At 46.9% G+C, this 26739-nt stretch overlaps 1 protein-coding gene across 5 annotated transcripts in view; it reads right to left on the reverse strand.

Annotated features, from left to right (window-relative positions):
• Positions 1–21910, reverse strand: part of Wdfy3 (WD repeat and FYVE domain containing 3) — a 248977-nt gene extending 227067 nt beyond the window's left edge. For all 5 annotated transcript variants that reach the window (XM_041642101.1, XM_041642100.1, XM_041642098.1 and 2 more), the window contains exon 1: positions 21869–21910. The gene's annotated coding sequence lies outside the window, so the exon portion shown is untranslated. The remainder of the gene's footprint in view (positions 1–21868) is intronic.
• Between the last annotated feature and the right edge of the window lie 4829 nt (positions 21911–26739).

Consider the following 26739-nt stretch of genomic DNA (forward strand, 5'->3'; position numbering starts at 1 on the left):
AACTAATACAGTCTGTGGGGAAATGCTGCAAGACACGGAGAATATGGTCAGTGATCCCCTGGTTTTGTTTTGATCCTTGGCACCCTGACCATTGCTAGCCATGCTAACTGGCTTCAAAGTGACGACTTCCGGCTCCTGAGCTTGAATCCTTCTATGAGCAGGAGCCTCGTCCCCATGTGTTTGCTTATCAATTAGTTTATTATGGTATGGATTCTTATTTTGTTAACTCAATGCTTATTTTAATTTTTATTTATCTGTATGTGCGTGTCCTTATGAGGGTATGTCATGTGTGTGGACACCTGTAGAGGTCATACGTCATGTATGTGGATACCTACAGAGGTTGTATGTCATGTGTGTGGATGTCTAGAGAGGTCAGAAGAGGGTGCCAGATCCCTGGAGCTGGGATAAGGGGCTGACCCATTCTCTAGTCCCACAGATTCTATTTTTAATGTTTCACAATTTATTCACATGTGAATATATACTGGTTTTAAAAATAATGGATTAAACTGATGTCTTCAACTCCAATCCTTCCCCCCAAAGATTTATTCTTTCCTTCACCTACCCCATATTTACACATCTCATCTTTCTCAAGGAAGCCATTATTCCAACAACTTCAAAACTCAGTCCTCAATGTACCTAAAATTGTCTCTAAACTATTTTGTTCACATAAGTGCAGAAAGTAAACATGGCAGGAAGAGATGAGGATCTTTATGTCCCCGAACTCCACTTAAACTGAGGGTAAATGTTCACACACTGGGTTAATAAGTAACTTAGACTGATTTTCTAATGTGGACACAATACTAATTTAAAATATAAGTAGTTCACTTGTTTTAGCAATTTAGGATTTTTCCAACTTCCATTCTCATCTAAATGTGAAAAGTAACAGACCTGGAAAAACCTAAGCTATATAAAAAGATGTAACTTTGAAGCATCAGTCCCTTCCATAAACCCTTGCCCCCATACCTCCCTTACCTTCGTTTGATAAATTCACACTGATGTATGATTTTGCTTCCCTTTTTCCTATATGAGCGGCAGTGCAATCTCTAAATACGCTGCTTGTTGATGCTTCTCAGTCTGAAGATCTTTCTAGACCATCTCACACAGCAGCAACACCACAACAACAAAAGCCAAACAGTAAGAGAAGAAATGACTGGAAACGTAGGCCGCGTATACTCTACACATCAAGAGCTTAACAAAATCTCGTTTAGTTGTATTTTTCACACAAGTGCTTCACGCCAACCAACTGCACCACAGGAGCTCGTCTGAGTTTTCAAGACAGGGTTTCTCTGTGGAGCCCTGGCTGTCCTGGAACTCGATCTGTAGACCAGGCTGGCCTCTAACTCACAGAGATCCACCCGCCTCCGCCTCCTGAGTGCTGGGATTAAAGGCACGTGCCACTATAATAGACTCCAAGCCATGATTTTTGTTTGCTTTTTGAGACAACATTTCTCTGTGTAGTCTTGGATGTCCTAGAACTTACTCTGTAGAGCAGGCTGGCCTCGAACTCAGAACTCAATAAATTGCCTGCCTCTGCCTGCCAAGTGCTGGGATTAAAGGTGTGTACCACCATCACCCAAACTTTTAAAACTATTAGCAAATAAAAACTCACAATATATACTTAAAAGTATAAATCAAAAGAAAATGAAGTCTCAACATCAACAACACAGAAATCCAACATGCAGCAGCCTGGGCTACAGAATGAGACCTTGTCTTCAAAAAACCAGCCAAACATCACCCACTGGATCCCGGATGTGATTGTTAGTCTGGGCATATCTATGAGACTCCACTTCGAGGGAAGCTGTAGCCATCGAGTCAAAAGAGAAGCTCCTTGCAGCGGAGACAACGGAGCTTAAAGGCCGGGCTGCCAGCAGCCACCAGAACCCAGGTGACTGAATGGTCAGCCCAGAGGCCGGCGATGGAGCGGGCGGTTTGGTGTCTGCCCTATGTGTTTAGGTTTTGCTTTGACCAGTTGTTTGCTTGCCATCCTCCCGTGGCATCCCTTCTGAAATGTGTACTCTGTGCTGTCGTGCACTGCAAGTGTGTCGCCCGTCTGTTCATTTTCAACAGGGTCTCACAGTGAAGAGATCAGAATTGAGAGCTTCAGAAGAGGGTTCCTAACAGCACTGCAACTGGCAAAGTCTGTGAGGACTTTAGGGGTGGACTGACAGCATTTTACATAGAGAAAGAAGCGAAAGTTCCGTGGTCAGGTGGTAATGTCAGGATACAAAGTGTCCAGTTCCGGGGTCAGGTTGACAGGCAGCCGGGTTGGGAGGGTGAATCTCCACAGGTGTCTTGGCTGTGTTTAGAATTGTCATGAGAACACACCTCTAGGTGTGACCAAGAGGTTGTTTCCAGAAAGGTGTGACTGAGTCGGGGAGCGTCTTCCTGAATGTTGGTGGCACTGTGCCAGGGGCTGGGTGCCAGACCAAATCAAAAGGGGGAAAGGAGACCTTGGCACCCTAGTTCATCTCTCTAGCGGGAATGCACACGCGGTTCCCTCGCACTCCTGGCGCCAAGTCTCTGGCTTCACCAAAATTAACCTCCACTCTAAAAAGCACTTACATAACTGAGGAGAAGTTCTAAGCTGGGAAAAAGCGTTTGTAGAACAAGTAACAAACTGGTATTCAACATATAGAACAAAATATCAACTTAGAAGAAAGCCAACAAGTGTGTAAGTGCACAGCAATTGTGGTGTACACATGGATGTCTGCAGAGACCCGAGGACAGCTATGGGTGTGTGCCTTGTCGGTTGTTTCTTCACCTATTTCATTCATTCATTCATTCATTCATTCACTTATTTGAAAGAGATCTCCCACTAAACCTGGAGCTCACTGATGAAGACAGATGAGCTGCACAGCCTGTCCAGGGGATCCGCCTGCCTTTGCCTATCCGATACTGGGGTCACGGCCCATGCTGCCATGCCTGGACTTTCACACAGGTGCTAGGGACCCAAACCAAGGCCCTCACCCTGGCACAGCAGGCTCTTTACCAAGGGAGCCATTTCCAATTTTAAAAGGAACAAAAAGCCAACACATACAAAAACACAGAAAGGAAACACAGGCATGAACTGGGTAGGCTGCCTTCACCAACTATTAAGGGGGAGCTGCCCCTTCACTGAGTCTGGGAAGACCAGAAAGTGGGGGTGGGGAGACTGGAGAACTGAGCTGCCCTGCTAGGAACATGGCCACCATAAGCAAAGGGTAGCAGAAAGCAAGCTGTTGTCTGCAGAGAACTGGTTTGGGATCTGTGCAGACAGACACCTCAGGCTTCAGCCACTGTTTCCTTCCTGGTTGCTGGAGTAGCAAGGACCTCTCGCCGTTCCTCTCTAAACACGCGTTCCTCTTCTCCATCATGCAGACACAAGTAGGCACAGTTTCAGCTCTAAAATACCAACCAACAATCACAGAGACCTGGAATGCCCAGTGCCCGTTTGCACGATGGCTCAGCCTCTAGCTATGGTACCTCAGCTTGCATCTGGGCTTTCTTACACAGGAAAGGCTGCACCCAACTTGTGCGCTTGGACTGGGTGCTCTGGTGCACATTACTGAGACAGAGGCTGCCAGGAGACCCAGGCCAGCCTGGGACAGACAGCAAAGCCTTGCTACAAATAACCACGAATCAAACAAACAAGACACGCTGACACATCTCTCTTTTTGAATGTAAGCAGAAACAGAAGCAGGAAAAAAAATGGGGTTACCAAAGAGATGTTCTAACCATTTCTAGGAAGGGTGTGTAGCTTTTGATTTCTGCTTCATGGGAATGACCGTCAACGTACAAAGAAAGAACCTCAAGGCGATTGCCCTACATCACATCTCTGTATTCTGACTCTGGGAGGGGCCAATACCTTACCTGAACAGGGCTCATCTAATCTAGGCTTTTGAGCAAAGCAACCTTAATAGGAGGGGACTCAAAAACAGTATGTCTAAAGCCTGCTGCTCAGCCTAGCGTGAAAGCACAGGCCTATAATCACAGGCCTGGGAGGCTGAGGCAAGAGGATAATAACTCCAATGCCAGGCTGGACCACAGAGTGAGACTGTCTCAACAATAAATAAATAAGTAACTCCTGCTAATGAGGCCCTAGAGCAGCTCTCGCTCCTGCTGCCCTGCTGCTTACGCTCCATGGGTTTGTCACCAAATTTCCCACATGGTCCCTTTCTCCTCCAAGTCCAACCAACTGTCATGCCAACGCAGCTTGCGCTGGGCCATAAATGAAAGCCTGGAAGCTCTACCAACCATGCCTTCCATAACAACCATGCCTACTGTGGAATCTCACACTTACCACGAGGTACCCTAACAAACAAGCCTTCCCCTTGCTTCCTGTCACTCCGAACTGCAGGTTTGCCTCCTGCAGTGACACAAGGACCTGGGGCTAAAGTGCTTTCTCACATCCGCCTGTTCTGCAAGGAAGCACATTCCCGCTGAGCGGAGCTCACTTCTGTCTGCACACCAGTTTCCCTGGAAGACAGCACTGGGAAGCAGCAGCAGATCTCAGCAGTTCTCGGCGCTCTCGTGATGTCACACAGTGCCAACAGGGCAGACTGATGGCTACTCATTAACCCTGGAATGGGTTTTTACCCTGAAAAGGCATTTTACATGAAAGAATGTCAAACTAACCCTGTTTCTACCCCACCCCCACGGCATGCTCCCAGGATGGACAACCAGGGTTTCTAGATCTTTCTGTTATAGTCATCCTCTCCTTGTTCACCACCTTAGCCCTATCTCAGCTAAGTTATGATAAATAAACTTCTGTTTCTATGTTTTTGGCAGTCCCTAGCCTGGTCCCTGTCTAGATACTTCCTAAGACCAGACCTACTTTCAAACACCACTCCCAATCTTAAGGAATGGTAGCAAGCCACTATCCAGAGCCCAGGACCCGCAGAGAGAGCTAGCAGAAGGCCACCCATACAGACCCTGTACACAGCAATGCTTCTGCTCATGCATGAGGGATCCACAAGTCCCTATCACAGAATCCATGGGTGTCGTCACCTGAATTCTCAAGAACAAGAAGCTGGGTGGGGTGCTCTCAGGTGTTCTGCCTCTGGCATTGCCTCCAAAAAAATCCCTTGAGCCCTTGCTCGTCTATACTGGCTGGAGCTCACATCTCTTCGTCTAGCCCATCCAGTCTAACACCAGCCATCTTCCCAGATCCAAAACTTCCCGAGTCCTGGCCAATAGCAAATACAAAGAAGCTTTAATAAAATCTGACAGATAGTAAACAGAAAAGATAAACAGAAAGGAAAAGAAAAAAATCTTAAATGGTATGAACCTGACATGCTACCATAAAACAATTAAAACAATACCATAATACAGGAAGTGTTGCTGGATATTTCCATGCCAAGTTTTATCTTTCAATCACCAGACTACAGTCTGTAACTATAGAGAAAAGTCGCGCGTGTGTGTGTGTGTGTGATTGAGAGGAGAGAGAAAAAATATGAATGACTGAATTGCATTTTATAAAATGATTTTACTATAGAAAATTGAGATGACCATCTGGTTCCCAAATTTTAGCAGAGATCTTAACACAGAACAGACAGTGTAAAACAGAACAATAAGATAATGTATATATTTGACCACATAAATTAATGTCTCTTGCAACCAGTGCTGAAAGTCCAGCATGGAGGTGCACGCCTTTAATCCGAGCACTCTGGAGGCAGGGGCAGGTGGGCTTCTGTGGGACTGAGGCCAGCCTGGTCCACAAACAGAATTTCAACCAGGCCAGACAGGCTACATAATGAGACCCTGCCCCAAATAAATAAATAAAATTTATGATACTTCTCAGTCCATTAGAGTTTTCAAATGGGATTCCTACTGATTCATCAAAATTCTATTTTCTTATGAGTACAGTCCCACTGAAGATGTTCCAGTGACTGGCTTTCTTTACAAGTTTGATACCCACCTAAAGAACAAACCGCAAATGAGGTCCTCTTCTGTATAAGCAATAAATACAAGGGGCCAAGATTGGGGGGCGGGGGGAGGAAGGCAGCATGTGGATTTGCCGGAGGCCCTGTGAGGCCAGAGTTGCAGGACAACAAGCTAACAGGCTGAATTGGGAATTCCAAATGGCAGTGAGGCAAGAAGCCAAGGACACTCGGGAGCAGGTCCTCTGGCACAGGAAATTCCTCCGAACCTGGACTAGCAGGTGCGAGCTCACGAGCAGGAAGCAGCATCTTCCCACTTCATATTTTTCAGCATATGAAGTGGGCATTTAATAAAGACGTGCTCGGGGGGGGGGGGGGGGGACTCAGGTGGCAGAAAAAGTGTGCCACTCGGCCTGCAACACAGCTAACCACCAGGGAGGAACCTGTGCTCAGAAGTGCTGTGTGGAGTGAGTCCTGAGACCACATCCAAAGCAGTTCCCTACAGATTCACTGCAAGATGCCCCTCACAGCACGGACTTGCCCGGCACACTGTCTGATCCAGCCAGGATTTGTCACTGAATCTTATATTCCTGTTTTCCTGTGGGGAGCAGATGAAGTCCTGACCTGGGTGCCTGTGTAGTGTTTGACATGAGCACGGCCATGACCAGGACCCCAAGGCCTTCCCGGGTCAGGTTTGGGGGAAATGGCAGAACTTTCCCCAGCCCAAATGCTGACAAATGTTGGCAGAGTGTGCAGAAAGCTTTAACCTCAGCTTCCTCTTCCCTGGTGTTCGCAGCCTGAGACTGGTCCCCTACAGAGACCTCCCAGAGAGACAAGCTAGCCTTCCTTCCTGTGATAACTGCAGATAAATTCAGGGAGCGTCCTGTGTCAGTGCCTGCACAGCCCACCCAGTCCTCGCTTTCCCACGTGTGACTCTCACGTCTTCTTCCCAGCATTGGCCCAGTCAGGTCTCCAGGGCCGAGACACTGTACTGTGCTTTTTCCAAACTCTAATCCTGTGTTTAATACTTGCATGTTAAAAGTCCACTTTACCACTCACTTATCTGGGTAGGGCCTTACTGAGGGAAGCTTAGGCAGCTCAAGGTAGGAGCTGAAGCAGAGGTCATTCCACACCGGAATGCTGCTTGCTGGCTTGCTCTCCACAGCTTGCTCAGCCCCGTTCCTCGCCCAGCTCAGGACCACTCAGTGAGCTGGGCCATCCACATCATTAGTTAAAAATCATTAATCAAAAACATTTCCCACGGACTTGCCCACAGGCCCACCTGAAGGAGACAGCTCCTCAGCTGAGGACCTACTCCCAGGAGATTCCAGTTCGTCTCGAATTGCTTTAAAAAAAAAAAAAAAAAAGAAATGGAAGAAGGAAACTGAAGGAGGGAGCACAGACAGGGCCATCACTACCTCCAGACTACAGAGGGAGCACAGACAGGGCCATCACTACCTCCAGACTACAGAGGGAGCACAGACAGGGCCATCAACTACCTGCAGACTATAGAGGGAGCACAGACAGGGCCACCACCTACCTGCAGACTATAGAGGGAGCACAGACAGGGCCATCACTACCTCCAGACTATAGAGGGAGCACAGACAGGGCCATCACCTACCTGCAGACTATAGAGGGAGCACAGACAGGGCCATCACCTACCTGCAGACTATAGAGGGAGCACAGACAGGGCCACCACCTACCTCCAGACTATAGAGGGAACACAGACAGGGACATCACCTACCTGCAGACTACAGAGGGAGCACAGACAGGGCCATCACTACCTCCAGACTATAGAGGGAGCACAGACAGGGCCATCACCTACCTCCAGACTACAGAGGGAGCACAGACAGGGCCATCACTACCTCCAGACTATAGAGGGAGCACAGACAGGGCCATCACCTACCTGCAGACTACAGAGGGAGCACAGACAGGGCCATCACTACCTCCAGACTATAGAGGGAGCACAGACAGGGCCATCACCTACCTGCAGACTACAGAGGGAGCACAGACAGGGCCATCACTACCTCCAGACTATAGAGGGAGCACAGACAGGGCCATCACCTACCTGCAGACTATAGAGGGAGCACAGACAGGGCCATCACCTACCTGCAGACTATAGAGGGAGCACAAACAGGGCCATCACCTACCTGGAGACTATAGAGGGAGCACAGACAGGGCCATCACTACCTCCAGACTACAGAGGGAGCACAGACAGGGCCATCACCTACCTGCAGACTATAGAGGGAGCACAGACAGGGCCATCACTACCTGCAGACTACAGAGGGAGCACAAACAGGGCCATCACTACCTCTAGACTACAGAGGGAGCACAGACAGGGCCATCACTACCTCCAGACTATAGAGGGAGCACAGACAGGGCCATCACCTACCTACAGACTACAGAGGGAGCACAGACAGGGCCATCACTACCTCCAGACTATAGAGGGAGCACAGACAGGGCCATCACCTACCTGCAGACTACAGAGGGAGCACAGACAGGGCCATCACTACCTCCAGACTATAGAGGGAGCACAGACAGGGCCATCACTACCTGCAGACTACAGAGGGAGCACAGACAGGGCCATCACTACCTCCAGACTATAGAGGGAGCACAGACAGGGCCATCACCTACCTGCAGACTATAGAGGGAGCACAGACAGGGCCATCACCTACCTGCAGACTATAGAGGGAGCACAAACAGGGCCATCACCTACCTGGAGACTATAGAGGGAGCACAGACAGGGCCATCACTACCTCCAGACTACAGAGGGAGCACAGACAGGGCCATCACTACCTGCAGACTACAGAGGGAGCACAAACAGGGCCATCACTACCTCTAGACTACAGAGGGAGCACAGACAGGGCCATCACTACCTCCAGACTATAGAGGGAGCACAGACAGGGCCATCACCTACCTACAGACTACAGAGGGAGCACAGACAGGGCCATCACTACCTCCAGACTATAGAGGGAGCACAGACAGGGCCATCACCTACCTGCAGACTACAGAGGGAGCACAGACAGGGCCATCACTACCTCCAGACTATAGAGGGAGCACAGACAGGGCCATCACCTACCTGCAGACTACAGAGGGAGCACAGACAGGGCCATCACTACCTCCAGACTATAGAGGGAGCACAGACAGGGCCATCACCTACCTGCAGACTATAGAGGGAGCACAGACAGGGCCATCACCTACCTGCAGACTATAGAGGGAGCACAAACAGGGCCATCACCTACCTGGAGACTATAGAGGGAGCACAGACAGGGCCATCACTACCTCCAGACTATAGAGGGAGCACAGACAGGGCCATCACCTACCTGCAGACTACAGAGGGAGCACAGACAGGGCCATCACTACCTCCAGACTATAGAGGGAGCACAGACAGGGCCATCACCTACCTGCAGACTATAGAGGGAGCACAGACAGGGCCATCACCTACCTGCAGACTATAGAGGGAGCACAAACAGGGCCATCACCTACCTGGAGACTATAGAGGGAGCACAGACAGGGCCATCACTACCTCCAGACTACAGAGGGAGCACAGACAGGGCCATCACCTACCTGCAGACTATAGAGGGAGCACAGACAGGGCCATCACTACCTGCAGACTACAGAGGGAGCACAAACAGGGCCATCACTACCTCTAGACTACAGAGGGAGCACAGACAGGGCCATCACTACCTGCAGACTATAGAGGGAGCACAGACAGAGCCATCACTACCTCCAGACTACAGAGGGAGCACAGACAGGGCCATCACTACCTCCAGACTACAGAGGGAGCACAGACAGGGCCATCACCTACCTGCAGACTATAGAGGGAGCACAGACAAGGCCATCACTACCTCCAGACTACAGAGGGAGCACAGACAGGGCCATCACTACCTCCAGACTACAGAGGGAGCACAGACAGGGTCATCACCTACCTGCAGACTACAGAGGAAGCACAGACAAGGCCATCACTACCTGCAGACTATAGAGGGAGCGCAGACTATAGAGGGAGCACAGACAGGGCCATCACTACCTCCAGACTACAGAGGGAGCACAGACAGGGCCATCACCTACCTGCAGACTATAGAGGGAGATTTCCAAGCTCTGACAAAACTCAAATTATTCTTAACTCTAAAGCACACTGGGCACTATGAACACCTATGTAAGAGTCAGATGCTGGGGTGCCAACAGTGCTCCCCGTTAAAATTGTGCTTCCTAAAGCACAGCCAGGTGACTCGCAGGCACAGCGAGAGTTACACTCCGGGCTACACTAAGCTGCCTATCAGCAACACTGCTAAGAGCAGAGGCCAGAGGCCAGAACTCCTTCTATCAACTTCCCAATACCAGTAAACAGCCGTCAATATTTTGTAAAAGAAACATTCATTATGGGATGTCCCTCCCATGTGTCCAGCCTCAGGGTCGATCCCCAGCAGAGCAGAGGGAAGAGAGGAGAGAAAATCTCAAACTATATGGAAACCCACACCAAGTCGGCATCTCTCGTAAAGACACTGCTTGTCTCCAGGCTAATGAACACAGGACACTGTGCCATCTCAAGGACTGCCATGGGCACTTTTGCCCTAGCCTGCCCCAACCATACAGGCGCATGCCAGTGACCGCCTCGGCCCTGAAGCATCTTCAGCAGCTGCCGTGCCTGTCCCCTCCTTCTGAGCGGGTATAGCCACCTAAGCTAGCCCATGTATGCTTATGTAACCTGAGAAGCTGGGCAACACCCAGCTTATTTGCTCCGGTGACTCAGATGTGAATCTAGGTCTCTGAGGAGAGGGAGGTGGGGAACACGGTGGATATTATGATACAATTCCCATCAGCACTAGTTGCACAACTAATACTAACTCCAAAGATTTTTGTTCTTCATAGTTTTGGAGGATATGCTTCAGGCTAGGCTAGGTACCCTCTGGTACTCTGAGTGACCCGAGGCAGATCACCCCATTACACAGGAAGAATCCATTTGCCCTCTCCTGCCTCCTGTCACCTGTCACACACCCAAGCTCTGTCCTTTTACCCCAGACATTCAAGTGGGCCACTGACAGCCACCTCAGCAATCCTACATTCCGTAAAGTCCTGAGATTCTTTCAGTGCTACTTGACCTAAAAGAAATAAAAACACTGCAACCACTGGAACTTCTGAAATTAAAAAGAAAAAAACAGCAATAAACCAATTTTCATTTTGGCCAAAGACACAAATAATCTAATTCATTATGAAGTTTGACAAATCAAATGAAATACTCAACACATATCTATCATCTACCCAATAGACTGTGTCACCTTACAGGGCATAACCTAGAATATAATCTGTAGGCTCTGCATCCAAGGATGGAAATCATGAAGAGTGGGGATGGGGCTGCCCAGCACATGGTTCCATGGCAGACTGCCTCCCTAAATGTACGAGACCTTGGACTCAATTCTGGTGCCACAAAATATGCAATGTGTCTACAATGAACATGTAAAAACTTTGTAAACTTCTTGTAATACTCTCCTAAACACTCAGGACAGGGAGCATTTACTTCATGTTTCTATGGTGTTAAGTACTTTATTTTAGGTATTTTATGTAATCTACAGCTGTGTATAAGTTAAATCAAATACTATACCAATATAAAGAACTAGAGCACCTTTAGATTTTATATAAAGAACTGAGATGACCTCACAACGTTACCACAGACATGAATGACGTCACAAAGCTCTGGATGTTCACTGCATGTTACGTCACTTCTGTTCCTTAAGTTTTAGGGTACCTGCCCTAAGCCTCCCCTGGATCAGACAGTAAAACCCTCAACTTCTGATTGCTGTAATCCTGGTGTAAGTAAACTTTACAGTTTTTACCAAGGAAATTCTTTCACTCCTCTGTCATTCAGACCAAGTATCACGCTAGGGTTCTCCCCATCACATCAATGGCGGTCGCTCTCAACTCAGGAAGTGTCCACAGAACTTCCGCACACACCTGGTAATCATTCACTCTCCTGTCTCCACTGCGCTATAAAAGTGTGGGCAGCACGATCTCGTCCTGACATCGCTATTGATGAACATTGGGGAAAGAATCACAGAATCTACCATTAAGGATTGCGGCATCCCAGGCAGCAAGGATGATCCCTTTTGCTTTCAATTTAATCAGTGCATGCTGCAGAAATAAATCAAGCTACACAAAATTATCAGGCAATCTGTACACAACAATTATTCTAAAAATAAGTGAAGTTTTTTATTATACCCTTATCTACTTTAATATGATATTTGCCATCTCAGTCAGATATAGTGGTGAAGCCTGCACATGCCAGCATTCATAAGGCAGAGACAGTCTGTGCTCCAGAGGGAGACCCTGTCTCATGAAACAGATATGACATCTGGCATCTAGATCACCCAATCCTGTGTTCTATAAGCAATTATCACAGGGAAAGAACGTAGAATTAGAAGTCAGAGATACTGAGACTTTAGTTAAAGAAATGTGATTATAAACTCGAAAAATAAAAATAAAATAAATTTACCAAGTGATTTCTAAGAGGAACAGAAAAAAGAAACGTGTAAAGCATGCCCACAAAGTGAAGCTGCAGAACTCCTAAGAGGAACATTAAACTCGTTTATTTTATTTCATTATTTTGAGACAGAGTCTCATGAAGCCCAGGCTGGTCGTCAACTGCTAATGTAGCAGACGATGATCGTGGACTTCCGAGCCTCTCATCTCAACCTCCCCCAGGCTGGGATTAGGGACGAGCTACACCATGCCATGTGCAAGAGGCTGTAACCCTGGGCCTTGTGCATGCTACACAAGAATCTACCAAGTGAGATAAAGCCCAAGCCTTTAACATTTATTTTCCTAAGACTTTTATATTTTTACAATGATATTATTATGTACATTTTACTCAACTATTTAATGAAAACCAACTTTTGTCTATGTTGTGTTTAAAAGGCAACATTGTGCTGCCCTATGTAGGACAGTGCTCTTTATCGATTCATCTGAATGCACTATGAACATCCTTCCTTCCCCAAAAGCTCCTCTACACCGAGCATGGGCATACTGACACTAAATATCCCTGACTGATGACTGAGTTCTTCTTCCTCTGTACTCTGTTACAAATTAGAAATGAAAGTACCCAGTAAGCCAATTTAGTACTTATTAAAAGAGGAAGTCTTAATAATAAAGCAGAATTGTGAAAAATGCCATGTAATTAAAGTTTTACATGACTATTGTAGAAAACGTAGGACAGAAACCCCGTCAGTAGCCATCTGTAGAAGGGAGGATGGGCGAAACATCAACATTTCTGCACTCATCGGACACTATTCGTAATAAAATGCAAGCTGCTTTCCTACAACTGCACAAGTTGTTATTAGCACTCGGCTGTTAGCCGGATGACAGGAACAAGAGACTGCTAGCTCTCTTGCTCTCTCTCTCTCTCTCTCTCTCTCTCTCTCTGCAACTTGTAAATACTTCAGAACAATCAATAAGGTAATAAACACAGAATTAACAAAGGTTCAGTGAAATTAAAACAGGTAAAGCATTTGTCCAAACTTGTGCTTAAAATATACTAAGCAATTTTCATAGTTCGAGAAAATACAGTTGTAGGAATTCTTGCAACACTTCCTAACTCATAGTTCACAAAATGCGATTTACATACACAGAATAGCTACAGCAGGCGAAAACAGCAGGCAACACAAAACCACTGGGCCTAACTTCCTAATGGACTAAATAAATGAAGGCCACGTACCATACTCTTCTTTCCTCTTCCAATGGTAGGCTTCCTCAAAGTCCAAACCAGCTAAAGAACTGAGGGGAACGGCCAGGAGGAACCATCACACAGGAAGAAGTTGGGCCAGTCTGGTACCAGGCATGCACAGATCATTACCAGGCATGTACGGGTCATTATGTGTTGAGCACATACCTACTGTATGTCAGAAACTACCTTGTCCTGAGAGCTCCTCGTACACGGAAGTATCAAAGGCTTAAGAAACTGAGGAAAGCAAACTAAGGGACGGTGTGAAAGAGTTCAGTTGTCAGTATTAAGTCAAGGACCTGGGATGGAAAGGACTGGCAAAGAGGCTGGACAGGCTAGGTGACCTGGACGTGGGAACACAGCTCTGTGCACTTGCAGAGTTGGAAGTCTCTCTCCTTGGCTTGGGCACTGTCCTGTCACAGTAGTACCAGAAGAAAGCTTGAGGGATCAGGCCACAGGAGGGTCAAAGAGCTGAAATGCCTTCGGAAAATGTTCTCTGACATCCAAATGGTAGGAACCGCTCTTTACACCTTCCATGCCTTCCCACATGTTGAGGTGATTGGAAGTTGCGAATCTCAGCTTGCAGTCTCACCATAGGCCTAACTGCATCCTGTCTACGCCAGCTCTCTGTACGCTGGAGATCAGTTTAAGTCCTGAGCTTGCTGGAGTACAGCAGCTTCTCATCGACACAATGCTCCTTTGTGGGACATCGCAGAACAATAATACAGAAATCACTAGCAACCTTAACACTATGTAAAGCCACACAGCATCCAACACACTGGTGCACAATGGAAGCCAAGCTAAAAATGAATTCTAGGGGGCTGAAGTTTAAACTGAAAAAAAAAAAATCACATCTTTTATTGAAAAACCTCACGTGCACATATGACCACTCTGAGAGGGAAATAAAGTCAAGACCCCGTCCAGGCAGAAACACCAAACTCCAAACAATGTTAAAAGAGCCATTAGCGAAATCTAGAGCTTAGGTGGTCAAAATATAACACAATACAGAAGATCAATAATCCAGCATTTATGAGCTATTGCCTTCGACCTACTGGACATGATGCCTCTTGGTTAGACATTAATGTAGGAAAGACTCATATTACTAACAGACATTAAGTGTTCTGCCTCCAGACTTTGAGCCTCTGCAGAATCAGTTCTTAGGTCTCCTTCCCTGTGTCCTTCCCCAGAAGTTCCAAACACAAGCAGGAACTTCAGGGCTTTGGAAGTCTGAGGATTAAGGATCAGGCCGCTTAAAATTACAGGTAGCAAGCAGTTGAATGTCCAGGATGACACTAGAATGCTCCAGAGTTGAAAGGTCTCTAATGGAATCTAAGACATCTAGACTCAAAAAACCACCCCACCAAAGTCCTAAACCAACAGGGCTGAGTAAACAAACTACAGGGCAACTCTCTGTTCAGTCACATGAAACCATAAGAAATACCACTGGGTACACAAAAATGTTGCTAGATATTTAAAATTCTGCAAGACCATATTTCAAGTTGTATACAGAATTTATATTCTAGACCTGTCAATGTTTGCACATAAAGACAAATGAAGCCATAAAAAATTAAATTGAAAAAAATCCCTGCTAAAGAAAGGCAAAGAAGAGAAGGGGTAAGCCAAGCCCTCTGTAATGAACCCCCGCACTTAGCTTGGAGTTAATTCCTTCCCTATGGGTCACCTGCCTAGTGTGTGGCATCTCTTGAGAGTGGCATCAGCGCTGGGATAAGGTCTGCAAGTCCATCGTAGAGAAATGCAGTCCAGGCCGCAACCATAGGAGCTATGGGCCGCATCCAAAGGAGCTATGAGTCACTGCAGTGTGGCAGGGTATCTACTGCCCAGTTATCAACAAGGAATCCCATTTTCAGCAATTCCACAATTTCACAAACACGAAACCACTGAAACAGGAACTCAGAAACTGAAGACAGAAACCTAGGCCTCGTCCTCTGCCCACAAAGCCACCGGCCTAAGAATGAGAGTAAGTACAGCATGGGAGCTCAGGGGGCGCAGGGGCCAGTGCGGGTGGACTGGCCTCTGAACTTTCAGGTGGAAGCCGTAATGCACCTCTGTCCTGGCGGAGAATGTGAAATGCGACATGGGCAAAAAGTTCCTGAGCCTAGAGCTCAAAGTCCCTCCGCAAGGGCAGGGACTGCGGCTCCCCTCCAGCCTTTGCTTCTCCCTGCCCGCATCCTCCAATTCCAAGCCTCGGCACTAGATCTCCTCTCAGAGCTACAGTTTTCCACTCAGCTGCTCCAGATTTCTTCTCTTCCGGAGAGGCTCTCTCACACAGTTAACAGCAACCCCACTCACATGGTGCCCAGTCCTGCCGTTGCCCTTTGAACCCAGTTTGTTCCTCCACGGCACTCAGCACTCCAGGGATACGGACTGGCCAGCTAGGCTGAACACTGCAGAGGAATCCAGAAGTGTTAAGTCACTATCCACATAACTACAACAGCACGCGCTTGTTATCAGCGCTCCACACAACCCTTTCTGAGCTGAGTGAGAGCGCTCTGCCCCCTTGCAGTGTGCACGGCAGACACACGGCTTGCCCTTGGTGCTACTTTGTAAACTGAACCAAAAAATGGCTGGCAGAGACGGGACTGGGGAAGCAGGGCAGGGCCCAAGGACCTTAGTCTTCACCAGGTCCAACCGCTTCCACAGCAATCTGATACTAACTCTGGAGATTCAAGGGTTCTATGCAGGGAAAATAACTGAAAGTCTGCAAGTTCCTAGTTTTCAGAATTGGCAGAGACAGAATTCAGTGTGGGAAAGGTATAAGGGGCATCTATGGGCAAGGGGGAGGATGGAGCTCAGATCATTACAGGATCTCTGTAACACTTCAGAGACAGACGGGGGCTGAAAACCAGCTTGGGGGATGAGAAAGAGGCTGAGGGGGAGAATATTTAGAAAACAAAAGCCATCAGATCTGAGGCTTCTGTCAATGTGGGCCTGAGGGATACCGAGGCATGGCTGAGGATTCCGGGGTCTCAGTCTGGTTATGGCGCAGGAGCTGAGCGTCTAAGCTAAACAGGCAGGCAAGGTGGACACACTTGAGGGAGAAGGCATCAGAGAAGTGTCAGACACGCTGAGGACAGGCCTGAGCACCAGCAGCTGAATATTAATACACAGATCCAGAACTCAGCAATCTGGTGTGGGCTGGTTTGTTTTATTTAAATGGCAGTTAGGAAAAACATTGCTGCCTGAGCGTAATCCTACCTATCAGGAGGAATCACTTGAGCACAGGAATTCTAGGGAGACCATGCTCAAAAGAGAAAAAAAAAGATCACACACACACTATTTCAAAATCGTAAGAGAATGCCTGGGCATCAAATCTGTTGCTCTACCAGAAGAACTAAATATAATCTTGTATCATCACAGAATCTGAGCTTTCCATGTTGATAAAGTGTTTAACAGAAAACACAATAAATAATAAAAATGTTAACAATAAATACCAAATATACTTAACTAAGAATATATATTTAAAAGGGATGCCAAAGTTATTCCTATACTAATATTTTTTACAAAACCTGAGATCAAAGTCTACACAATTAAATGTATCCATTCTACAAATGCCCCCATGACAGAAGACTATCAACATAACAACTCAGTAACAGAGCACACATTTGCTGTTTGGCATATTCTCAAGTTCTTTCTCAAGGAGTCACTCACTCCTTCCCTTCCTTCCTTCCATCCTTTTTTCCTTTTTTCTTCCTCCTTCCTACTTCCCCTCCCTTCTCAAGCACTTCTACTGGCCATCCTAAGTATGGGTGAGACTAGGTAATGACAGCAGAACTCGAAAATAGCACGGCTATTCAGTCTTCCTCCACTGTGCATGTCTGCATGTCTGCTGACACCTCAAAGTCACCTGCTTATACCCTGGGTGTCTCCAGGTAGACACTGGTTCTTGTAGGAAGTCCTGACCAAGGTGAAGTCTGAGTTCTTGGGACTCCCCACCTCATATACCCCAGGCCATCATTTAGGCAAGGCCCTGTCCAGCGGTCTCCTTCACTCAACTCTAAGCTCTGCCCTGACAACTATTGTACAAGCAACATGCACGAGATGCTTGTTCTGAGTGTAACAAAGGCATGAATTAATGAGCGAATAGACAAGGTTACACACGTCTCACACTGCAGGTCCTCAGACTATGGGTATGATTATTCTAGTAATCTGATAAAACTGCCAATAAGGTTCTAGCTACTGCTTCTTATAATCCATTCCTAACTGATGACATAGTATTCTAAAAATAAAGAATGCATTTTACTACTGAAACTTAAATGCTCAGGGGTTGGAGAGGTGGCTCAACAGTTATGGGCACATACCTCTGTTCAGAGGACCTGAGTTCAATTCCCAGCACCCACAGCATGAGGCTCACAACGCCAACCCAAGGGAGTCCCAGGCCTCTGATTTCTGAGGGCATCTGTACACATGTGTACAACATAATTAAATTGAAATACTTTTATTTTTTCTAAAGATTTATTCATTATGTATACAACATTCTGCCTCCATGTATGCCCGCATGCTAGAAGAGGGCACCAGATCTCATTACAGATGGTTGTGAGCCACCATGTGGTTGCTGGGAATTGAACTCAGGACCTCTGGAAGAGCAGCCAGTGCTTTTAACCACTGAGCCATCTCTCCAGCCCCTTGAAATACTTTTAAAATTTAAATGCCTATAAGGAATATACATAATCCAATCCGACCCTTTCACTGCCCTCAAACTCACCACTTAGCTGAGGCTAGCCTTAAACTCCTGGTCCTCCTGCCTCCACCTCCCATGAACAGGGATCACACCTAGCTTTAGCGTTAGAACTGTAAGCAATCAGTCCAATGAGCCTTAAAACACAGCAGTGAAATCTCTTCAGGGCAAAGCTGAACTGAAACCCAAGCAGCACCTGAGAATTTTTTCAAGCCTGAGTAAAAGTGGAAAATAAAATTTGGTGATGATCTCTTTACTAAAAGCTAATTTCACAACATGAAAGATGAAGTCCATACTAAGTCACCCGAGAAACAGCCTTGATAACTCATCAAAGCGAGACCGTGGCTAAGACAGCTAAGACAAAAAGGTACTGTGTGAAATGTCCATCCTAAACTTCCTGTTGTCTCAACTACTCCTAAAAATAAGAACTAAGGCAAAGTGTAAACAAACATATTAGCACATAATATACACACAAGGAAGGGCTAAAGTAAGACTGGCCAATTACAAGTGCTGACAATGGTAAACTACCACATCGTGGGTAGGCATGCAGAAGGTATGGCCGTTTTGGAAAACAGTTTGATAGTTTGATAAAAGTGCATTGATATTTAGATAGGACCTTAGAGTCCCACCTCTGCATACTCAGTCAAGACAAGCAGACCTGCTTGCCGAAGTTCAAAATATCTCCATTCATAATTAACCAAAACGGAGAACTCAAATGTCCATTAATCATGAATGGACAAAATGGGGACCATGCTCTTAAGTCATGGTACCCAGCAGAAAAGGAAACTCAGCATATGCTGGAGCTGGTTGGTACCAGCCGAACAGCACCCTTGGTTGAACTGTTACGACTTTGCCACAGTGGTTTATGAGGCTTAGAATAGGCTATGGCAATTATTACACTACAGTAACCACCAAATGTCCCAAGTCAGGGTTGGCTTGTCTTTTGTCTTGTTTTGTTTTGTTTGGGAGAGTAGGCTGTTAGCATTGGCCAGCCATGACTGTCCCACTGCTGGGTGACACAGGCATTATGCTGAATGCATAAAGACACAAAAGGCAGCATTCTGTAGGCATCTGGATGGGGTTCCACAGAAGACACTGATGGCTGCCAGGGTTGAGGGCTAACAGCAGAGAGGCACGAAAGGGGTGGTGGAAGGTTCAGCTTGTCTATAACAGAGACAAGCTGGACATACAAGTAAAACCTCACTGCTGGAAGACGATACCTAAGTAAACCCAACCAGAAAAAAAAACTAGCCATGTCATTAATTTGTGAATTATATTATGGATAAGAAATGCATAAGACATACAGAAGGGGGCTGGGATCAGTGCACACACCAGATTAACACATCTATACATGACATAAATGGAAAAGAACATGAAAACACAGGGGGAAGGTGAATGGGTGATCATGGACAACACTCAAACCAGAGGGTACCTGATCCTGGGAAAGATGCTACAGGAATGGCCTCTGGGTATGACCCCAGAGCAGGGCACACATGGGGTCACCCAAGCGGGGTCCCTACCACTGAGCCCTTTCTACTGCAAGCCTACAGCCTGTGGCTCCAGTCTGCCATGTTATGATCATCTTCAGATGTTTCCACTTCTAACTGATGTCCTAAAACATCAGTTACTCATCTTAACATCTATCAACTGGGGCTGGGCAGTGGTGACACACACCTTTAATCCCAGCTCTTGGGAGTCAGAGGCAGGTGGATCTCTGTGAGTTCAAGGCCAGCCTGGTCAACAGAGAGAGTTCCAGCAAAGCTAGGACTGTTACACAGAGAAACTCTGTCTCGAAAAATCAAAACAAAAAGCAACCATCTATCAACTGTCCTCACTAGCTCTAAATTTAGACCATTTGGGTACTAGACCTTCAAAATTGCCTAAATGCCCATCTGAACAATGGGATCAACGTTTTCCTAACCTTTGCATGAGGACACATGAAAATCTACATGCTCTACTGCTATCCGCTCAATCACAGACATTAGACACAATCAGGTGGGAAGGCAGGCACATACATTCATTTTTATTTTTCTGAGGTAGCGTCACATGTGAAACTACTAAGCTTAGCTGTTTCTCTTGCCTCAGCCTCCCAAGCACTGGGAGAACAGGTGGGGGCCACAAACCCAGGCAGACATTCCTTAACTAGTATGTCCAGTTGTTCAGAATTGTTGTGGTCCCATATAAAATGGGGGGGGGGCACTAGCAAATCCTGCATTCTGAGGATAATTTGTGGAAATTCCAAGACCCCACTGAATGAACCACTTTAGTGGTACTGAGAATGCCGGATGTAAACAGGCTCAGAGAATATGACAGACACTGGAATACCGCACTACTGTTTAACCTGCTTTCTTATTTTTCCAGTAACTTCAGAACCTCGTGCTTTCTAACTCATACCACATTCGTGCAGAAATTTTGTTAGGAGCATATTTTTACAGGAATGGATTTCAACTAAGGAAAAGAAACTATTTCAAAACCTGTATTTCTAGTTGCTTGAGGCAGAGCTGTGTTCTAAGTATTATCATACACAATACTGATTTCAAACACCATGAGTTCCCAAACCTAATGGAAAACGGATTTTTTTTTAACATAAAAGCATATCAAGCTAAATCTTTACATTGCAGGGTCCCATGAGCTTTTATTTTTCTTTTTAAAGACAGATTTATTTTTACTAAACCTATACACTAACACTACATCCAGTTTCTCTGTATATCAGCATTTCCTGGGTTGTTTTGTTTTTTACTTCTTAAACGTCTTGATCGTGAAAACTGATTGATCTAAATCTGCCTGACTGATACCAGCCTGGAAATATGCTGTCTCGATGCACAAGGTTTTGTTTTTCTGTTTTGTTGGTTTTTCAGACAACATAATAACCACTTGGTATTGACCGACCATGCCTATTAGTGAACGAAAATAGTTTTTCATATGCATAAGCACCATTTTCCCACAGAAAACACTTAGCCACCGTTGAGGTACTGAAAAATCCATGCTTATGGTAAACATGCTAGATCTGATTTTATCCCATTACGTCTACGGAGGAAGATCTCAGAATCGGTCTCTAGGACTCAAATCGTCAAAAATCAATGGGAACGCAGCACCTCCGATGCAACCGATCGGAAAGGTCACCGCTGCCTTTTAAACCCCGCCATCACCGTGGATGTTGGTGATGCCACCACATCCCCGATGCAGGACAGAAGCATCCTAGGTCCTTTCCACGGGGAAGGGTTTCCAGCTCAGGGCGCAGAGGGATGAGCCAGGAGAGGCCCGCGGCCCTGGAGACGGCACCCGAGGGATGGAGGCCGCGCTCCGTGGGGCCCTGGCGGAGGAGGGGGGTGGGGGGAATCTAGGAATGGTCACCCGGAGGGTCCGCCCGGGGGGACCCCCGTTCCCGGGACGCCGCCAGGTTACGCCCCCGCCTGCCCCTTGTCCGCCGGCCGGGGACCCGACGCCGACGGCGCCCTCTCCAGGCCCGGCGGAAGACGCGGGTGGGGGAGCGGCTGGGCCGCGGCCTGTGCCCGGCGGCGGGCGCGGGGCCGCGCGGACAGCGCCTCCACCCCGCAGGAACAAAGCGCCCCGCGGGCGGGCGAGCGGGCGAGCAGCACTCACCGCGGACCGGCGAGCCTGGATGCGGGGCCCGGGAACCCTCCCAGGCCGGGCCGGGGCCGAGCGCCCGCTGCAGTCCGCGAGCTGCGGGGCCGGGGCCGCCGGGCGACAGCCGCGCTAGGCGGCCGGGGCAGCGACGCCGCCTCCGCCGCCGCTCCCTTCTCCGGCCCGGGTCCCTGCTCCGCCGCGTCTTCTCCCTCGCCGGGTCCCCGCCGCCGCCGCCGCCGCCGCCGCCTCAGCCTCGGCGCTGCACCGGCTGCTGTTCTCCATCAAGGCCGGGCCGGGCCGCGGGCAACATCCCGGAAAGTGAGGGCTGGTGGCCGTCTCCCGCAGCTGCTGGTGGCCATCTTTAATCCTCCTCCTCCCGCTCTCTCCACCTCCCGCGCCGGCTGGCTGACGGACGGCTCGGGATCCTCCTCCCGCTCCTCCCGCTCCTCCCACCAGGCCGGCCGCAGAAATTGCAGCCGCCCGGGGACGCCGGCCCCTCCCGCCTTTCCTTCCTCTTTCCTACTTCCTTCCCTACCTGCCGCCGCTCCCGCTTTCCCGCATCCCCGGGGTGCGAGCGCGCACACGGGGTCCGCGCCCATCGTCCTGGCTTCGGGGCTCCCCGGGTCCATCCCCTCCCCAACCCCGGGCGGTGCTCACCCGCCCTCTCCGCGGGTGTCTCGGGAGACTCTGCCGAGAAAGGACCGCTGCGCACCCCCGAACCCCTACACCCCTGGCTGGATGCTGTCACCAGCATTGACAACACGCAAGCCTGCGTTCGTTTTACTCCAGCTGGAGTATAAAAGAACTGCCCACGCTAGCTCTTCCACCACGCGGCCTCGAACCCCCCACCTTCTCCCAGGGATCAGGAGTTCTGTGCCCAGTCTCTAGGGTTGTCCTGGGTCAGTGACCTTGAGACCATCAGCAGAGGTTTTAGGTTTGCCCTTTCTTTCTGGAAAGATGCATTATATATTTATACTTCCATAGTTCTATAGATCTGACCAATACAATGTCTGGACCTAGTAATAGGTATTGTTAAACCTAAAACAGCTAAGCGGATATCAGCTTGTCTCTGTTCCTAGTCAACCCAGCAGACCATTCGGGTCATGCTTCTGTTCTGGCAGCGGGGACAAACTGAGTCAGCATGAATGCTTGAACTCCTCGGAACAGCTCAGAGTGGGGAAGTGGCGCTTTACAGAAACTGGAAACATGAGCTTGTTTTTCCAACGCTGCAATCTACAGCAGTTTCAGGATTTCCTCTAAGAAAAACGAAGCAATTTGGACTTGCTGTTTCCCTTTTTTTAAAAGCCAGTTTGTGTTTGGAAGTGGATTCCGTTGTAATGATTTACTCACTAAACCCAAGATTCAGCACTACTGGCAAACCCAGAACTCATCTGTGGGGGTCACAGTTCCTGCTGCCTCTTGTAGGTGCCTGCTGGCAGCGGAATATACCTTATCCAGGTGTGGAGAGCCAGGCCTAAAAGGCCTGTGCTAGGGCTGCAGGGTGAGAAGGGGTGGGGATAGAGGATGAAGGAGGCAGGAAAGGGGGGGACAGGGGTGGTGGTGCAGGCAACAGAATAAAAATTTAGGTGTTACTAAGTTCTGAGAAGAATATGCCAGAACAAACTTTTTTTTTTTAACCACCCACTTTAATAACAAGATTGGTGGTTTCTAAAGGGCTTGGCCATCTCTAGAACCCAAATAGTCTTTGCTGTAGCACTCTATAACACAGTTTTAAATGAATCATTAAAAGTCAAGTCGCTGTGTGGGGGAGGGGTATGCCTGCTTATATTTCCTTGTTGCTGCTCTCTTTCCCTTGTGACCCTTTGGTGTTTATTCTTTAGATTTAGTTTCTCCAATCTAGCATTAGACAAAAGTACCACAAAATCCTCAGATCTTAAGACCGGGAGTGCGTTGAAAAGAAGAGCTGTGAGATGGTGTGGCCACTTGGGAGGAGAAAATTCAGTTGAGCCAACACGGAGCCCACTATGCATTTTTAAAAGGAAGATTTTCAGCTTAAATAAGAGGTTTGCGAATTCTTGGTGTACATTGGAAGGGGAAAAAATGCATGAAAGTTAAGTCATTAGTCCACTAATTACATATGTTTTCTGTTGGAAAAGCTAAGATTGCGATAAAGTTGCTGTCTTCCAGTCAGGCTCACAAAGGTTTTATTCTAGTGCACAGGCATCCTTGTAGCCACCTCCCCTTGTTCTGCTGAAGCCATCCAAACACAAGAATTGTAAGAATGGCCAGGAAAGAGCCGTGGCAGTGGCTTTTCCTCAGCTCGGCTTCAGATCTGTCAACATCACAGCCCTTACCTTCCTTGGTCTTTGTTGTCAGCCAAATGTAGTTTCTGTCATCTTGGGTTTAAGTATTTAAAAAAAAAAAAAAAAAAAAACTGGTCAGAGCAGGTTCTCCAGCACCGTGACTATTGTGTCCTAGGTATTCCCTCAGATGAACTCCTCATAAAACAAAGCCTTGTGTTAAAGTGGCATAAGCCCTTTGTGCGGAGGCCAGATGGAAGGAGTTCTAGGCATGTGCGGCAAACTCCTTAGGGGATAGGGAAGCTGAAGGGCTATTTCTAAACAGTTCTGCATCGGGAGTCTGCTTCCTAACTCCAGGTCACGGAGGAGGTGGCCGTAGACAGGAGCAATTGAGAGGCTTTGCCTGACAGCAGGCAAAAGCCACACATCCGTGGTGACCGGAAACTCCATGAACACAAATACGCAAAGCACAAGAGAAAGAAGATGGAGAAAAATAATCATAAAAAATACATGAGGGGGAGGGAAATGGGAGGCTGGGAGGAGGAGGAAATTTGTTTTTTTTTTTTTCTCTTTTCTCAATAAAAAAAAAGTTAAAAAAAATACATGAGGGGGGAAGAACGTTTTAAAAGAGAATTCTGAAAACTGTTAAGATAAACATTAAGCTGAAAAATTGTGATTTTTACAATAGCTTCTTTTATATTTATAAGATGGAAGAATTAGTTTAAATTTTAGCTGATGGGATTATATATATACATATATGTATACATTATATATATAGTATATATATCAAGTAAATGCTCTAATTTTAAGATGTTACTGGAACACGGAGTGCTACAGATGTTAGAAGACAAAAATTACACAGGCTTTAACCTTTGACATTCACATTTTACTTATATGCTAAATTATGTAACTATTATATTTAAAATGTATTTCCATTTTCCCAGGTTATTAGCTATAACAATGGAATTACCATTGTTTCCCCTTGTTTAGAGGAACCAGATGGAAGAGAAACTGGGCAAGCAAAGGGGTGTCTCCAGGGATCGTATGAACGGAATGTTGGGGAAAAAAAAACACCCCAGACAAGAAGACAGAGTTAAGTAAATGTTCAGTTTTATTCTCATAATCTCTGCTCTTCGTAGAGACAATTATTTCTGTTCCTTGTTTTCCTCTGATGGACTGTCTAAAATATCGAGTGAATAATGACAAGCCATATTTATCTGCACTGATCAAAACTGAGTATCATTCTTCCCTCCTCAATTTAGAGGGCTCCTTATAATTAACTGATGAGCTGTCCCTGAGACAGTGCCATTTAGAGTCATTACTGACTCTAATTGGGGAGAAATGCTTTTGGAAAGTTCCAATTAGAGGCATTTTCTGTTGTTCTTGTACATACATTCAAAGGAGGTACTGGAGTGTTCCTTTTGTTTGGGGGACTTGTAGGTTGCTATATTGTTTCTGTTTGCACTTAAGTAAATAGCAAAAATCTAGCTTCTATAAGCTTTGGAGTAACAAGACCTCAGGAGGGAATGGAAACGGAACAGCCACGTTTTTGCTCTTGTGTATCATAACGGTCATGATGGTAACAGAAATGGGATATCCTGGAGACTGCCTTGAAGGGGATCTCATTCCTGCATACAGCTCAAGTATCTCAATATTTTCTCCTTGTTTGTGCTTTTGAGATTAAGGGCTCAGACTTGCTGCGCAGAGCTCAAGGCCGTCTGTATGTTGATTTCCCATTTATTCATATGTCTTGAAGGCGTTATGAAGAGCAGAGAACTTTAAAACCACTGTCGTTGTGATGTGTTCACAGGTGCAAGTTAGCTGTATGTGTGCCGGATTTACTTCACACATCAAACAGTTACAGGGGAAAAATTATTAAAGGCTGTCAATACACAATGTACCTTGGGAATGAGACAGCAGTCAGAGACTTCCCAGTTGAAGGTTTTCATCTTTCTGATGGGAAAGGAAAACCAATCAAATCTTTAACTCTGCCCTCTGCAATTAAATACATGGAACTGTATTTTTGAAATTTCTGGGAATCATTGACTTTTTCAGAAAAAAAAATGTTAAGAAATAAAATTAAAGAAAATAATTGTGGTGGTAAGAACTGGAGGCCAACCTGAGCCTCACACTGTAAATTTGTCAAAAAGAGAGAGAGAGAGAGAAAAAAAAAGCTGGGTGGTGGTGGCACACACCTTTATTCCCAGCACTCAGGAGGCAGAGGCAGGAGGATCTCTGTGAATTCAAGGCCACCCTGGTCTACAAGAGCTGGATAGCTGGAGCTGTTACCCAGAGAAATCACAAGACAAAACAAACAAACAAAGAAACAAAAGCAGGGTTTCCTGTTTACAAAACTAGTAGCAATTGTTTGCACCAAACAAGTAAAAGGCAAATTGAGCAGGAGTTTAAGGGAGTTTGGGATTAAAGAATGTAAGGGGAACTCTCAAAAGCCCTTGTTTTTTCATGGAGGATCCAAAACAAAAGCTGTGATTACAAATACTTAAAGAAGATAAAACACTGCCATCTGCTGGCTAGAAGGAAAAAGTCAGCCAGACATCTCTAAACAAGAAAAAAATCTAGGAATTTATTATCTTTTGGGTTTTCTTTTCTTTTCTTTTCCTTTCC

Source organism: Microtus oregoni, unplaced genomic scaffold, assembly GCF_018167655.1.
Source record: "Microtus oregoni isolate MIOR12 unplaced genomic scaffold, Mior012 000072F_ref0000427, whole genome shotgun sequence".
Taxonomy (NCBI): Eukaryota; Metazoa; Chordata; class Mammalia; order Rodentia; family Cricetidae; genus Microtus; species Microtus oregoni.